General features: G+C 57.5%; 1 protein-coding gene across 4 annotated transcripts in view; it reads right to left on the bottom strand.

Annotated features, from left to right (window-relative positions):
* ADGRG1 (adhesion G protein-coupled receptor G1) overlaps positions 1 to 11180 on the bottom strand; it is a 32527-nt gene extending 21347 nt beyond the window's left edge. The window contains exon 1 of one of the 4 annotated variants that reach the window (XM_059045161.2): positions 10557 to 11180. The gene's annotated coding sequence lies outside the window, so the exon portion shown is untranslated. Of the gene's footprint in view, positions 1 to 691; positions 1140 to 2113; positions 2370 to 10556 lie in introns of those variants that run through there. The other 3 variants (XM_067018534.1, XM_067018535.1, XM_067018536.1) reach the window with 3 other exon arrangements.
* Between the last annotated feature and the right edge of the window lie 5542 nt (positions 11181 to 16722).

Below are 16722 nucleotides of genomic sequence, written 5' to 3'. Positions count from 1 at the left end.
TGGCCGGCAGCACCAGCTCTTGGGGAAAGGGGCACTACCATCCCTGTTTCCAGATTGGCTATTCTATTAAAGTCAGCCACAGACACGTCAAGCAGCTGAGATACTTAGAATGTTGGGACTGAAAGGGAGGGAGGAAGGGGGAGAGAGAAAAAGAAAGAGAGAGAGAAAGAGGTGATGAGGCTGCAAGAGCTTCTAGGAGCTGAGAATCAAAGCCTTTCAGAATCTGAGTGTGGATGGAAAAGACCTAGAACCTCAGGGAAGAGGAGGGATTAGGAAGGGTCCCAGGTCTGGCCCAGTCTGGAGTGGGGCTCAGGCAGCAGGACTTCTCTCGAGCAGTCCCGGGACAGTGGCGCCGGCCCTGCCCAGCTCCACGCCCCTGGGGCAGCCTGCAGCCCACAGCCAAGTCTCCCCACAGCCCGCCCCAAGAGGAGCAGCTGAGGCTGGACCTCAGGACGCCAGGGCACTCACCAGTCAGCACCTGCCCAGGGAATGCAGACTCCCAGGGCAGGGGTAGCACAGGGTCCAGGACCAGCTCCGCAGCTAACTGGCCCTGAGACCTTTAGACCAGCCTGTCCCCTCCCTGGGCCTCAGCTTCTTCCTCTGTCGAGGAGGTGACTATGATCCCTGTCCCCTGTCTGTCTTCTCCATAGCCCAGGGCCTCAGGATGCTTCCAGGGAAGGGCAGGGCTTACCTCCCAGCTGCCAGCAAGGGGAAAAGAAGATGCTGGCCATCTCCTCTCCGGGCCAGCCTGTCTTCCCTCTCAAACCACAGACGGATCTCAGCTGTATGGCTGCAGTTCCCCTTCCGCATCTATGTTCCCGAACTGCCGAAGGCCAGGCTTACAAGGTCAGCCCAGCCACCTCCCTGCTCATTTTGAGGGGGTTGCAGTTCGACTCCCCCAGGCCTGGCAGAATGCCTGCCTTTGGAGAATAGGACCCTTAGCGTTCCCAAGGTCAGCCGCCAGCCCTCCCTTTTTTTGTCTTCTCTTCTGGGTCCCAGATCCCTGGCTGAGGGGTGAACAGGACACACAGCCAGGCGTCCTCCCCCACGAGGGCAGCGGGCATGGGCGAGGCTGAGGTTCCAGCTCCCTCCGGGAAAGGTCGGTGGAGGCACAGACCAGGATCCCAACCCAGCTCTCTGAGCACACATCGCTGCCTCACCGGGTCCTCCACTGCTGTGTGCACACGTCCACAGATAGGGCGCTCACCACCTCCAGGCACAAAGCTAGCATTAATGAAGCTCTCTGAAAATGCAAGACTTGATTCTAAGCTCTCTACACAAACGAACACATTTAATCTTTCCCCAAATCTTATGAGACGAGTACCATTATGCCCATTTAACAAATAAGGAAACAGAGGCCCTAGAAGATCAAGTTACCTGCCGGAGATCACACAGCTTGAGGTGCAGCCTCAGGGCCTGGCTCCAGAACCCATGCTCATGATTTTGCATCCTGTTTCCCCTTGACATTACCTGACTGTTAGAAAGGGCTTCTCTTTAAAATTCGTAGTAAAAGATGCTTCCAAAAATGTGTTTCCTCGAGATTAGCTGAACACTTTCCTCTGAGGACCCTGGACCTGGAGCTCTGTCAGGACCCTACCCCAGCCTCACTCCTACAGTCTCAGCCATCTGCGGGTCCTGCACCTCCCCTCCCTCCCAGCATCCTCAGAGGCTTGTCTTTGACAATGGGGGTGCAGCCCCGAAACTGAAATTGAATTTTAGCTGGAGTGTGGCGGAGAGAAGGGTTTGGGGTGTGAGGTCCTTACCCCCAACCACTTCCTGGTCGTTCTGATCTGCTTTCTGCTTCACGGACCAGGTCCCCTCAGAGTAGCATCTCTGACTCTTCCAGGGTCCCTAGTGTCACCCCAGCCCCAACCTCACCTTACCCATCCCATAAGTTCTCAGTGTTGGGAAGAAGGGAGGGGAGGAAGGGGGATGGAGGGGAAATGGAGGGGAGAGGAGGAGGGAGAAGATGATGATACAGGGGAAGAGAGGTGGAGGGGGAGGGGGTGAACAAGGGAAAGGGGAGAGGGGATAAAAAGTGGGGATTTGGGGAGGAGAGGGGAGCGGGAACAGGAATGAGAGAGCAATGGCGGGAGGAGGGGAAGAATCATACCTGGATTCCTCCTTCGTGTCATCAAGTGGATTATAAATACATAAAGAGCGTGAATGAGTGGGCCAAGGGCTCGCCTTGTTTGCAGGATGCAGCCCGCTGGGGTGGTGGGTCAGTTTCTCCCCAGTTCAAGAGGCCAGAGGGGCACTTTGAAGCTGAGCCTCCTCAGTCTCGGTCCCCGCCCCCCTCACCAGAGCCTCAAACAAAGCGGGCAGCCTGGGAAGACGGGCTGCAAGTCCCAGCCGCCAACCCGGGAAAAGGGGCGCAGGTGACAGCAGCCCCTGGCAACCGTTGCCCTGGCAACCGTTGGCAGCTGCAGGGACTACGTCACTGCCCAGCTCCAACCCAGCACAGCACAGGCCCTGACTTGTCCTGTGCCCAAGTCCCCTTACTTGGATGCTGGCCAGGTAGGAAGCTGGCAGGAAGAAAGGCAGAATTTAGGACACCAGATTATGGGGTACACTGGGGGACATCTGCCTAAGTTTGTCAATATTGACTTTAAAACCAAATCTTTTTAGAACACTAGTGGGGGCTACCCCTGTGATGAAAAATGCCTACTATCAGCTACATTTGCCCCTGAAGGCTGCCAGCTTGTGGCCTTGGCCTTGACCCACACTAGACACCCGTCTAATCTCCACCACTGGATGCCAGGAGCACAGAATGTACACAATACTTCCCTGGAAGCACCTCCTCCAGGAAGCCTTCCCAGATTGCCATAATCCACCAGGAATCTTCTTTCTGAGTTAGCCCTGTGCTGGGGGTTCCCCCTGGCTTTCCTCCAGAGCTCCCTGGGGGTCAAGAGTGGGTCCTTTCTGTACCCCCAGAGTAAGTACCAGTCTGGAGAGGGAGGAGAACAGAGGCAAAGCTTCTGAAACCCTGCCTATGTGCCAGGCACTACACGGAGCATTTTGGAGATCCATTTCCACCACTCTGCGAGGTTAGCCCTGTTGAACCCATCTTACAGGTGCGGAGAGAGAGGCTCGGGAACATGATGTGACTTGCTCAAGACCACCCAGCTGGTAAGAGCGGTGTATGGAATTCAACTCATGATATCCTCTGAGACATGAAGACATCAAGACCCAATATCCTTCTGATGCTTGACTAATCCCACCCCCCATTCAGTGAACATCCAAACTTTATTTGATCACCTCCAGTGACAGGGAGCTCACCTCCTCTGAAGAGGACACATCCCTTTGATCTCTAAAAAATCTTTTGTAGCCACTGAGTCAAAGGGAAAAGGACATCAAAGCCATGGGGGTGGCCCCTGTGTGCCACACAGGGCCCAGAAGAGAACCAGGGCCGTGGGCGCCCCCACTGAGGCCTTCAGCTCCAGACCAGCAGCAGATCAGGAGGTAGGGTGGGGCTGCTCAGGGGCCCAGGGTCTTCAGAGCACTTCCCCAGAATTAGCAGGAATCCCCTTGGCAATCACTCTCCAAGGGGCTCTGGGATGGTTTCTGGCCGAGGCCGTGGGAAAAGCAGCAGGGGCTTTGGGTCCTTGGGATGGTGTGCCAGTGCACCAACATCACCTCCTCCCCCACCGCTGGACCAGAGCCAGGAGGCGGCTATTGTCTCACTGCCGGCCCAGAGCTGTGTCCTATTCAGGCACTATTTTTGGCCCCCAGAGGAAGAGGAAAAGAAAGCAAAGAAAGGAGTTCCTGTTCTCAGTGGAACCTTTGCCTGGAAAGGATTCCAGGGCCTGCTGGGCCAGAGAAGGCAGTCACTATTGAATCAAAAGATCCTACACTTAAAAGGAGCTGGCAGGGGGCTGTGGTTCAGGGAAGCCAGAGGGAGGGCACAGATGGGGCACCCCTGGCCTTGTACACACACTTGGCGCTCACTAACTGCAGCGACACGCAGAGACACAGAGGCACAGCATCCCCGGTTCCACCCATAGTCACTAAGCACTTGTAACAATAATTTTTAAAACCTACAATAACGCAGAGCTGCCCAGAACCAAGTCTCTGCCAGAGAGATTGACTATCCTCACCTAACACCCACAACACTCCTGACCAGCGTGGAGGTCGGGGACAAAATGATAAGCCTCATAAATCAGATAACTGACGCTCAGGGAGCAGTACGACTGCCAACAAGCTAGCGACCCCCCTCCACTCCCTCCACCTTACACCACCCCACGTCTTCCTTGCTTTCACCAACTCCAGCACACGAGCCTTCTTTCTATCCTCAGACACACCTCAGGGCCTTTGCACATGCCTTCCCTTCAACATAGAACATTCTTTCAGGGTTCTTTCCCTGATTGGTTCCTTCTCAGGTCTTAATTCAAATGTCCCCTCTCCTAAGAAGCTTTCCACGTCCACCCAACCAAAATTATCATCCCCATTCATCACTCTCTTCCATGTCACTTTATCTTATAAACTTTACAGCACTCACACTGTCTGAAATGACCCTGCAATGTGCTTGTTACCCATTTCTCCATGTTTGCTCTGTCTCATCCATCTTGCTCATCACTCATATCTCCAGTACTTAGTACCACAGTGCCTGGTCCATGGTAGATGCTCAATGACAACTAGTTAATAAATGAATGAGTGAATGAGACAGCTGGGACTCTGACTAGGCCAGGCCGGCTCCAAGCCTCTTCCCAGTCGGAGCCAGTTGCTGATGCTCAGGGCAGGGAGATTCCAGCACTGAGCTGTCCTCACTCCCCAGCCTCTGACGGGATTAGGGGCAAATACACCTTTGCCAGGTGCTTGGCCAGAGAGGAGCTCCCAAGACTGTGCACAGCCTAAGAGCCAGGACAGGACCCGAAACTTCATGTCCAATACAGAGCCACCTGGTAAAGGCTCTTAAGAAGTCCTGCAGTGCAGAAGCCTGGGCGTACAAGGCTTTCCTAAACCAATGGGACCACAGACATACCTTTGCAGGTGCTGGATTATTTGAGGTCTGAGATCCCATCTGAATCTGTGATCAAAATTTGAGTTTTCTCTCTACATGAAGGCAAAGTAACCACCATCATGCCCCTCAACCACCTGCTCCTGGGGCCCAGGGCTACAGGGGGCACAGGCATGGGATATGCTGATGAAGGTGGGTCACATTCCCACTGCTGCAAATGCCAAAGCTTCTGTCTGGACTCCCCGTGGTCTCCCCAAGGTGGAGCAAGGAGGGGAAATGGCGTGTGCCTGTGGCCAGGGAGGATCCTGGGGTCTAGGCACCTGGGGGCAGGTGTATCCCAAGAACCAGCCTGCAGAGATTCATGAGGCAGCTGGGTCAGTGACGGGAACCACACAGGAGCACAAACCATACGATGTGCACCTGGCCTCCTGCGATGCACACAGCCACTCTGTGAGGGGTGGGCATTATTAAGCCCATTTTACAACTGGGAAAACTGAGGCTCAGAGAGAAGCCACTCTCCCAGCTGGCTTCTCCTGGGCGTGGTCACAGAGCAGGTAAAACCGGTCACAGAGCAGGTAAAACCGGACCCACATCCAGCTCTGTGTACTGCTTTGTCTATGCTGCTCCCATTGTCCCGCATGGCACCCCATCTGCAGCGCTGGAATCTGCAGGACATGGAGAGGAGGTGACAGCCTCTCTAGGGAATGACACGAGGCCCAAGAGGATGTGCCATGGGTCCAAGGCATTACAGCCCAGGAGCCAGACCCTCATCCCTAGGCTCATGGGGTCTGCAAGCATCCCCATCCTACCTGGACAACAGAGCTCCCAACTCTGGTTCCCCAAACCCAGGTTGGGGGAGCAGAGGCCAGACTCCTGGGTGTGCTGACACCCAGTGCAGGGTCTCCCTGAGGAGACACTGGCTGTCCTTTCCAGTACAAATGGAGATGTGTGCTGCACCAGGGCCCGGCCCAGGTATTGGGACCTGCACATTCTTGGCTGCCAGCCGAGGAGCCGGAGACTAGACTCTGCCCATCTGGTCTGGGGTGTGTGCATAGCCCCATGAGTGCGCGCCAGGCATGGTCACGGACAAAGGATAAGTACAGCTTTGAGGAAATCGCACGGGGATTCCTTCCGGCCCTGCCCACTGCCCGCAGCTCTCGCCAGGCGATGCCACATGCAGGTGTGTGGGAGAGGGAAGTGCCACGACGAGGTCAGGCACCCATCTACCAGGCACAGGCCTATTGGATGAGGGAGAGCAAGGGGCAGCATCAGCTCCCTGATAATTTGGGAGGTGAGCATCCCCCTTCCTAACTCCTCCATCACACCCTCCGGCCTCACACCTTCTGCTCTAACCACTGGCCTTTCAGGGCACTGGAGTGGGACTGGCTCCCGGACAGAGAGGCCCCCACCCCCAGGCCATCTTCCTCTAATGCAGAGGCCTGTTCCCCGGTGCCTGGAAGCCCTGCCAGCTCCTCCAGGGCTCAGCTTTTATCTCGGCCTGCCTGGAACTGCCAAGTGCACCACAAACCGCCTGAGCCTGAGCCAGCGCCAGCCCAACTCCCACCACCCTGGCCTCCCCACCAAAGCACAGGTCAGGCTGCAGGTGGGGGTGGGCAGACTCCTGCTGAGGCCCAGGTGGCTCCAGCTCTCGTAGGGCGGGGAGGCGGGAAGAAGTGCCCCCAAGTTAGTACACGTTATCTCTGGGCCTCAGTGCACCCATTTGCCCGAGGGGGAGATCATAATAGTAAAGGCTAACAAATGGGCCATGTCCTGTTGTAAACACTTTACTGCTTAACACCTTGATGCTCAAAACAGCCCCATGAAGTAGACACTATTTTATCCACTTTTTCCAGATGAGGAAAATGAGGCAGACGCCCAAGTTCACACAACCCGAGAGGAACAAAATTCTCCCCAGACAAGCAGCCTTGCTATCTCTGTGGGTCCTGTCGCCCCAGAAGAGCATGGGCTTAGGAGCGGCAGGGATGGGGTTCAAGACAAGGGCACATGTCCTCGGGCCACCAGCATAGACTCTGGCCTGGCTGAGGAGCCCCCTCTCCACTGAGGGGGGCAGGAGAGCACAGTGAAAAGAGCCCAGACTCTGGAGATAAGAGGTCACTCCTGGGTAAGCCTCCTGTGCCTCAGTGTCCTCATCTCTAAAATGGGCACATCAGGAGCTTGTGCCTGGCAGGAATAAATGTGCGTGCCGGGGCTTCCCTGGCAGTCCAGTGGTTACGACTCCGTGCTTCCAATGCAGAGGGCCTGGGTTCGATCCCTGGTCAGGGAACCAAGGTCCCACAGGCCACATGGCATGGCCAAAAAACAAAACAAGACAAAAAAAACAAAAACATGCGTGCAAAGCGCTGAGCCTAGGGCCCGGCAGAGACTGAGGGCAGGGAGGGTCCAGGACTGTTCTAGCCCAGCCGAGCCACCAGAGAACCAGGGAGAGCTGGGGGCTTGAGGGGCCCGCAGGGGGTGTCTCAACCCACTGGTGCCTGCACAGGCACCGGGCAGGGATCAGAAAATGTATGTCCCAAGCTCTCCCCTTCAGCAGCCCTGTCCTGACCCCCAAATCTGCAGGGTTCCCCATGGGTCTCAAGGAACTCCTGATGGGGCGTGAGGACCAGACTGGTGGAGGGCAAGCCTGGGAGGCTGGGGCCCAGCCAGGACCCCACCCCACCCCGCTTGAGAGGTCCCTCTGTGCCAGCCCCGCCCTGCCCCCACTTGCCATCTGCCTGGTCCTCAGGGTCCTGGTCCCCCCAGCTGCTGCGTTTGCTCACATGATGCCCCATCTGCTGTGAGTCAGAAGACAGATCCACAGGGCCACCCCGGGTCGGGGTTGGGGGTGCCGAGCCTGCTCTGGTTCTGGGTGGGCTGGCAGCACTGAGATTTGGGCTGTGTTGTCACACTTCCCCCATCACCCTCACCAGCCCTGCCCCTGACTCCTCACCGTATCCCTGAAAGGGGCTCAGTCCCACAACCCATTACCCACACGCAGCTCTTGCGGAGGATGAAGTGACTTGGGGCCCGGCTCAGCTAGAGCGCCGTCCATGTGGCCCCCTTCATGGCTGTCCCTGCCATGCCCCTCCCATATCTGTCAGGCCGGGCCCCTCTGGGAAGTCCACCCCCACTACACACAGACCTGGCCACAGCCCCGCCGCCTCTTTTACCTGCCCTTCTCCTGGGCTGGGCGACCACCGCGCCTCTCTATCCCCACAGCCATGAAGCTGCCCTCCAAGTAGAAGCCTCGGGCCTGGGGCAACCAGGTCAGCCCTGCATCACAATCCTGCCCTCCTTATCCAGCTGGGGTGGCATCTTCCTGCCATCCATTCCCCCGAGAGCAGATTGGGACCTGGCAGCCTGGCACTCCAGGTCCCCAAAATGACCCATGCCGGGTCTCCAGTGCCATCGCCTGCTCCACTCCCCCCAGTTCTCATCATTCTCAAAACTTTTCCCATGCAGTTTCCTCTGCCAGGAATGCCGCCCCCCCCTTCCCTCCAATCCCCATACGTGTACATCAAACCCTCCTCCCCCTCCCCACCAGCATCCAAGGCCAAACTCTGTGCCCTCTACAGAGCCTCCGGGTCCTCCCAGGTCAGGAAGTTCTCTCCTCCTCCACCAGCAAGTTTATCTCACTCGTCAGCCTCAGATCCTGCCTTGTTTGTTTGTGTCCCTGGCAAGATGAGGGTGTCCCAGCCAGGCTGACCAGGTCCTGTCCAGTGGCCCAGGGCACCAAAGCCAGCACAACAGTGCAGCCAGCCTAGCACAGCCTCCACCTCCCACACCACACTTGGAGAGGTGTCCTTCACAACCCTGACACTCTCGGAGCCAAGACCAGGACCACGGCAGGCAGGGCAGCTATTAACCCGCCCCACATGCCCACTCAGCAGCTGGGCAAACTGAGGCCCAGAGAGAGAGGCAAGGCAAGGTGGCCACGTTGATGCTATGACCAAGGTGGGGCTGCATCTCAGGTCCCTAGAGCCCCTGCAGTAAAGGGGCTCAGATCTGGTCCCAAGACCTGCTCTGGATATTGGAAGGGAAGACCTCACAGGACCCCTGGCCTGGGCTCTGGGGAACCAACTCAGCAGCTGGTGGCTCTCACTGACCCGAGACACTTCTCCCCACTCAGCCTCCAATAGAGAGGAATCAACCCTCTGCCCTCAGGGGATCTGCAGCAAGGGGGCAGGGACTTGGCTCTGGACCACCCACACGCCATTTGTCTCATTCGCTGCTGTGTCCCCCCTCCCTAGAACAGTACCAGGCACACAGTAGGTGCTCAATAATTGCTTATATGAATAACTTCCGGGACTTCCCTGGTAGCACAGCAGTTAAGAATCCGCCTGCCAATGCAGGGGACACGGGTTTAATCCCTGGTCCAGGAAGATCCCACATGCCGCGGAGCAACTAAGCCCGCAAGCCACAACTACTGAAGCCCACGCACCTAGAGACCGTACTCCGCAACAAGAGAAGCCACCGCAATGAGAAGCCCGTGCATCGCAACTAAGAGTAGCCCCCGCTCGCTGCAACGAGAGAAAGCCCGCACACAGCAACGAAGACCCAACGCAGTCGAAAATAAATAAATAAAATAAATAATTTATTTTAAAAAAAAATAACTTCTTTGGCCCTCTAGAGCCACAAAGGCTATTCCTCCCCACCCCACCTAGCCCGGGCCAGAGCTGCTCCAGGCAGGATGGGAGTGGGGCAGGTGGGCAGGTGAGAGGGTCCTGCCTTAACTCCCGCCCCCGCCCCCACTGCCTCAGTAAAATGAACACCAGCCCCTTCCCATGGGGCCTTGAGAGACCCCAACTCGTTACCACAGGAAGGAGGCTGGCCGGGGAGGCGGGGAGGAGAGGAACCAGAAGTTCCCAGGTGGGGAAACCCTATCAGCACCGAGCAGATGGGGGCCTGGGGTCTGGCGGTTAGCAAGTAGGGAGCGTTCCAGCCCTCAGCCGCTGCTTCCCCATCTACTGCTGCTGGTTTCCTGGACGTTCTCTCTCATCCCAGGTCCCCCATGTTCAGACCCCACTGCCAGGACCATCTCCTCCTAAAGGTGGCCTGGGCCATGAAGAGCCAGACTGCCCCTGTTTCACTGGGGGGCCCCAGACGCAGCACCCGGGCAGCTGAAGGCAAGGCTGCTCTCAAGTGCCCGTGCTCAGCCCCCTGCAGCATCCTTGCCTCCCTGAGGCTGGAGGCTGGCTTTCCATCCCCAGACTTGTTCTGTAACCTAAGGTAAGCCCCCTGTCCTCTCACAACCTTGGTTCTCCCATCTGTACAGTGGGGGCAGGAGAGCACAGTACCTCACCACTCACAGAGCAGACCCAGCGAGCAGGGCCCAGTGACTCTATCACTTTGAGCCTCAGTTTCCCCAGCTAACAAATGGCTAGTGGCTCTGAGAGGTTCCGTCCTCTCAGGCCTGTCCCCTTCCCAGGCGTCTCCCTGTCCATCCACCCCCAACTCTAGAGACCCCACACAGCACTGCTCTTGTGGGCTAGCTCCCACCCAGATACCAAGACTTCAGCGCCCCGGTCCACTGCCACCCCAGCCTCTGCTGCACACACTCCCATCCCTCCTCCCTCCTGCCGTCATGCCCTTGATCTGGTACCTGGTGACGGGTAGAAGGTCCTGCGTGGGGCCGGGCAGCTGAACCGCCTTTCAAGACCCCCCTCCGAGGCTTAACCTGCCAGCTGTGGTCCCATTTCGGAGAGAGCTGGTGAGTGTGGAGGCTCCCAGCCCCTCTCCTGAGGCAGGACAAGGCAGGCAGCCAATGTGGAGCCCGGAGAAGTGCCGGCTCGTGTTTTGGGTTGGGGGACACCCCCCTCCTGCCCCAGCTGGGCTCCTCCCTCCTCCCAGCTCGGCTGGGGATGACGGGATCATACGTGAGTCACAGATTTCTCAGAGGGAGGTTGGGAGGGGGCAGGGCTGAGAGAGCCGAGGCGGGGACACTGGGGGATGCCCATGACTCAGCTCTGGGCAAGGGGGCACTTCAGCCTCACCCGCCCCCGATCCAGGCAGACAGGTGCCAGGCTTCATGGACGGATGCTGGTCGGAGATAAGTCTTCCTCCTCGCCTTCCATCTGTTACTTCCCCAGGGCTGTTCTCCAGAGTTCCCGTTGCCGAGAGGCCAGGGCTGCTATGGCAACAGGCCACCCCGATGCTGGCCCCCACCCCTCCGACCCCGCACCCAGGCCCGGCAACAACTACCCTTTCCTGAAAGAAAGTCCAGCCTCCTTGGCAGCGGGCAGGAGCCGGCGGTGACCGGCAGGGCGGAAGGCACGCTGGGGAAGGGGGGTGTCAAGCAGCCTGGCATGCGGCCAGCCAGGCCACACACAACTGGCCACCTGACCTCGACTCCTCCCTGAGACTCAGTTAGTCCCCCCGGCAAAGGGATACACCTCAGTGCTCCCCCAAGCACTCACAGTTTCAACATTCCAAGACTCAAGATCTGGATTCTGAGACCCCAGGGGCTTCTGGAAATGGCCTCCCAGTCCATCTGCTGGGCCAGAGGGGAAACTGAGGCCCAGGTGAGGAACCATTCCTGGTGGTTCCAAAAGCTCAAAGAGAGAAATAGGGAAATGGGCCGACGCCCCCATTCCCTTTCTGGTCACTGGTCTCTGTCAGCATTTCCCTCCCACTGCTAAGGTTCATGGCCACCCTGGGAGTCAGGAAGCTTTGGATGGCCCAGGGCGCCCCCCCCCCCCCCGCGGAGTGGGGATCCCCGTCTTCCCTCATCCCTCCAACGTGAACAGATGATTCCCAAGTCACAGATGCTGGAAGGATTTCACAACCTAACGAGGACAAGTGATGACAGCAACAATAACAAGAGTAATAATAATAATGATTACATTTACTACATTCCAGACCCTTCCCTGGCACTGTCGCCACGTGCCACAGGAAAACGTGTTGCTCAGACCAGCGCCTGACACTTGATGAGCCCTCAGTCAATATTCATGGTGAATGTGGTGGTGATGCTGAACAAAGAGATATGAAGCACAGAGAAGGGAATTAACTTGCCCAAGGTCACACAGCTGGGAAGTGGCAGAGATGGGATGGGAGCCCAGGTGGTCTGGCTCCACCCTAACCACTCATGAATTTAGCCTCCCCAGGGGGACCAAGAAACAAGGGAGAAGGAAAAGGATGGGGTGGAAAGGATCCAGGAAAGGATGGGAAGTCCCTTACATGCATGTCTTTGGGCAAGTCACCACCTCTAAGGTTCAGTTTCCCCAAGGTCTGTCCTTCAGGGCTGGGCCAGGGGTTCACTGGGGCAGCCTCAGCTGTTCCCCGGGGTCCAGGCCAGCCAGACAGCAGTCACCCACCCTTACACACACACATGCCACAGAGGGTGCTGGCCTGCAGGGCACAGATGGAGGGTCAGTGGCGCCACTTAGCGATTGGCACGGGCTTGCTGGGCTGGATGCCCAAGCAAGGGATGGAGAAGCTTGGAGCCAAGCTGCCACTCTGGCCGCCCAGGAAAGGCCTACGGGGTGGCCCGGCCGGGGCAGGAGTTGCTTGACAAACTCTGCCTGCCTTCTCACCATCAGGCTGCTCAGAGACCTGCTGTGTGCTGGGCACTGTGCTAGGCTCCAGGGGGTGGGAGACAACCCTGGTTCACGTGGTGGTGACACCAGACAGTCAGTTATCGGCACCATAGAGCCCCAGAGGGCTCTGAGAGTCAGAGGAGAGAAACCAAATAAGTTATTAGTAATTACAACACTACCTCTTATTAGCATCGATACGTCTACTGGACTGATAACAGGGGCTGTGTCCATAGGGTTCACTGTGTAAGTAAGACCTCTGCTCTCTGTGGATCCTTCTCACTGTATCCTCCCAACCCTGTAAGCTGGTCCCACTGGTATGTCAGAGACACAGCTGGTCTGTGGCTGGGCCTCCAGACCTGTGGGCTCTAACCAAGCACCTACCAGGTGCCAGGCCCCTGCTAGGTTCAGCACATTCATCGTCTCCTCTGCCTCTCACGACAGCTGCTATCCTGCTCCACAGAAGAGGAAGGAGGCACAGAGAGGGGGAGGACCTTGCCCTCACCTTTCAGGGTCAGAGCCAGGGTGTGAACCAGGCTTGTCGGCCCTTGAGCCCCAGCTGGGTCTTGAAGAAGCAGTTTCTGTGAACAGAGACCGGCAGGAAGGGTGTTCTGGTAGAGGGAACAGCATCAACAGAGGGAGAGAGGTGGGACATGGGAGACATCCTTGGAAGGAAGTAGGATCTAATTAGGGGGGTAAGGGCAGATGGAAGATTCTGAAAGCATGGAGTTTGCCTTTGATGGTATTTCATCAAAGGTGCTGAGAAGCACTCAAAATGGTCCACAGACCTACAGCATGACCAGAGAAGTTGTTAGAAATCCAGCATCTCAGGTCTGTCCCAGACCTGTTGAATCAGAATATGTATTTGAACAAGATCCCAGGTGGTTCCAGCATTTGTTTTTTGTTTTTTGCCGCATCGCGTGGCATGTGGGATCTTAGTTCCCCAACCAGGGATCGAACCAGTGCCCTCTGCAGTGGAAGCATGGACCACTGGACTGCCAGGGAAGTCCCCCAGCATTTGTTAAAGCAGGAGAAACTCTGGTCTACTCTAGGGGCTGTACCAGCAATGATGGGATGGGATGTGGAGGGGAGGCCAGGGCCCAGTGGGGCACTGGAGAAGATGGAGGTGGGTGGGAGGCTAGGGGGAGACTTTGGTCCAAGAAACCAGAAGCAGGGCTAGGACCTCTTCTCACATGTGAGAGGGGATAAGATGTCAGAAACTGCCCTCAAGTATGTGGGGGCATGGGACGGGGTACAGATCTGGGAGACAGGCACAGTGGAATGGGGGTACCCTTGTGACATACTGGGGAACCCTCCAAAAGGCAACTGAAAACACATCACTAGGACTGAAGGGTGAAGGGCTGGGGTCCCCCAAGCCCAGGGAAGGTCATAAACATTACTGGCTGGTGACAGTGGCCAGAGATGGGGTGGAGAGTGCAGAAAGTTGCAGAAAGGTCTTCATTTGAAGGGATGGAGGAGAGGGGGTAATGCTATCACCTGGAGGTTGGTTCAGACTCTGGGCTCAGGCCAACGGGCTTTTGCTCCCGGCTCTGGCAGCCGGGGTGACTCAGGCAGCATCTCTCTAGCCATCCGCTGTCTCACTGTCAAGTGCGGAAAATAACAGCACCACCAGTAGTAAAAATGAGGCCACGTACGTAAAGCTCATGGCCTAGCCCTGGCACAAAAGCGTGCTCTGATGTATTGTGAGGGCTTTGCTGTTCAGAGCAGCCTGAGAAGGAGAGAGAGATGGGGCTGCCAGGGAGGTGGGAGGACGTGTGTTCCCCAGGACAGGAGGGAGGATGGGACATCCGTGGTGGCCACTGTGACAGAGGCTTGTGCCAAGTGGGAGGACACAGCAGGGCTTCTTTCTGGAGGCCTCACCTTTTGCTATCTCTAACTCTCCAGCCCGGGCAGCCTTGCAACCAGTGAAGAGCTGTGCCCACCTGCAGGAAGAGTCATGGGCAACCACCACCTGTGTGTAGGTGGGTTTTCATTGGCCAAGAGCTGTTCGAGCTCAGGCTTCTCCCTCGTAAGCTGAATGGCCTTGTAAATCACTAAGCACCACGCCTGGCACACAGTAGGTGCTCGACAAATGTTGGCCAATGTCATGATTATCATCAAGTCAACACAAATGCCAAGGGCCCAGCACTCCACCATTGGCAAAGCCCTTTCATGGCCAGTGTCTCCTCTACAAACTGTGATGATTGTTCCCGCTTAACAGAGATGGAAACCGAGGCACAGAGAGAGAACTTTCCCAAAGCCTCACAGCACATCAGCAGCAGAGCCAGGATTCGAACCCTTGTCTTGTGACCCAGACTACGTGCTTTGTGGCCAATGCTCCCAGCCACCTCCCGGTACATTCCCGTGGGAAAGCCTCCTGGCCGCAGGCGCGGGGGCAGCCGCAGTCCCATGATAACACCATCACAGCCATGCCAGGGCCCAGGGGGATGGCAATGCCCATGTGACTCAGCTGCCCTCACAAAGGGAACTGTGTGCCCAGTGCCTCAGGCCTGCCGCTCTTACCCACCACCCATCCCCCAGCTGCAGAAGGAGCAGGGAGCCTGACATATCCAAGACGCAGGGAGAGCTAGAGGCACCATCGGCCAACCGGACATGTCTAATGGAGATCCAAGCCCAGGCTTGGGGTGCAGGAGGCTGGTGCCAGCCCCAGTGATGGAATGAAGGGCCAGGCAAGCAGAAGGGCAGAGACCGCCCAGGCCCAAGCCGTTTTTCTGAGGCCTTATTTGGAGCTCCAAGGACAGACTCAACCCCATTGGCTCTCTCGGGGGTGGAGCCCAGGCAGGTGCCCCACCCACATTTACCTGCATCAGGTTTCAAAAGTACTGGGGCTTGTGGTCTGGGCTCCTGTCCCCCAGCACTGACCTCTCTCCACCCCTTCCCCCTGAAGGCTTCAGACTCAGAGCCCATGCACCACTGTTGAGCTCTTACTGTGTACCACGCAAGTGACTTGCATTTTCTCCCGTGATCCTGCCCAGGAAGCCCTGCCCCTTTTGCTGAAGGAAGAGACAGGCTCAGAGAGGGAGGGCGCCCAGGCCAAGGTCACACAGGATCTGACTTCAAGGCTTCCTTCCTCCCCCAATACCCTCTTCCTGGTTCCAGTGGCATCTTGACCACATGCCTACAAGAAGTGTCCTTGGACCTGCCCCAGACAGGCAGGCAGACAGACAGACATCCCCCAACCCCCACGGTCACTCTGTTCCTGCCCAGGAACATTATGCAGGGCCTTAGACAAAGTTCAGGTTGACTGGGTCTCCAAGGGCTACCCCTGCTGACCTTTCCGGGAGGCGGGCATGGCTGGGTGCCCAGCTACCCAAGATAGAAGGTAGACAGAGCGGCCGCCTGCTCTTCCTAGGCATGACGGAATGTCTGACCTCAGCCCAGGCCCTCAAGTACACTTGGCAGGAAGGTTGAATCCAGCCAGAACAGGCCACACTCCTGCCTCCCAACCTTCAGAAGCCCCTGATCCCAGGGCAAGGGAAGGCCCACCAACGACAGGCCACAAGCCCTCTCCACAACCCCACTCCCATGCCACCGGCCTGGACCACCCTTACTGCAGGAAGCAGGCACAGAGCCGGGTACCCAGAGGCCCAGGTTCCTCAGGTGAGACCCTAACCACCTGTAAACATCGGGCGCCCCTTTGCAGCCCAGGGGATGGGAGCCTGTGGGATGGGTGGTGCTTCACCACTCGGTCACTGGAGCTAAAAGTGCAGCCCTTCCTTGGGGTGTGACATCTGGGAGAACCACTCTTCCCAAGGGGACCCCTGGGGCTCTGCTCAGAGGCAGGTTTGCCTGGGGGAGACCCAGAGACTGGGAGGCTCCAAACTGCCCCTCACACTCTGAGCTTCTGAGCCTCAGTGTCCAAGGGTGTAAAATGGGGCCACGCAGGCTCGTCTGCAGCCAGGGCCCCCGGGTAGTAACAGGTACTGTCATCATCCCAGGCTCTCTTTTCAATGCAGATTCCCCCCGTGGAAGGAGCAGAAGAGGCTTCTAACTCCTCCATAGGAGCCTCCCTCCCTGAACATGAGGACCCAGACAGGCCATCCCAGCTGCCGCCGACGTCTCCGTGGTTGTGCCCCTTCTGTCAGTGCCCCCCACCCCAGCCCTGGCCGGTGAGGTTTGGGTGGCAGCTGCTCAGACGCCCAAGACTTGGGCCAGGTGGCTCTGGTCAGGGGTGAGGCACCACCACGCCCATGCCAAGGGAGGCAAATGAGGCCC

The sequence above is a fragment of the Kogia breviceps genome, chromosome 18, assembly GCF_026419965.1.
Source record: "Kogia breviceps isolate mKogBre1 chromosome 18, mKogBre1 haplotype 1, whole genome shotgun sequence".
Lineage (NCBI taxonomy): Eukaryota > Metazoa > Chordata > Mammalia > Artiodactyla > Physeteridae > Kogia > Kogia breviceps.
Note: the sequence above shows the minus strand (reverse complement) of the source record. Positions and strands in the feature narration are given on the sequence as shown.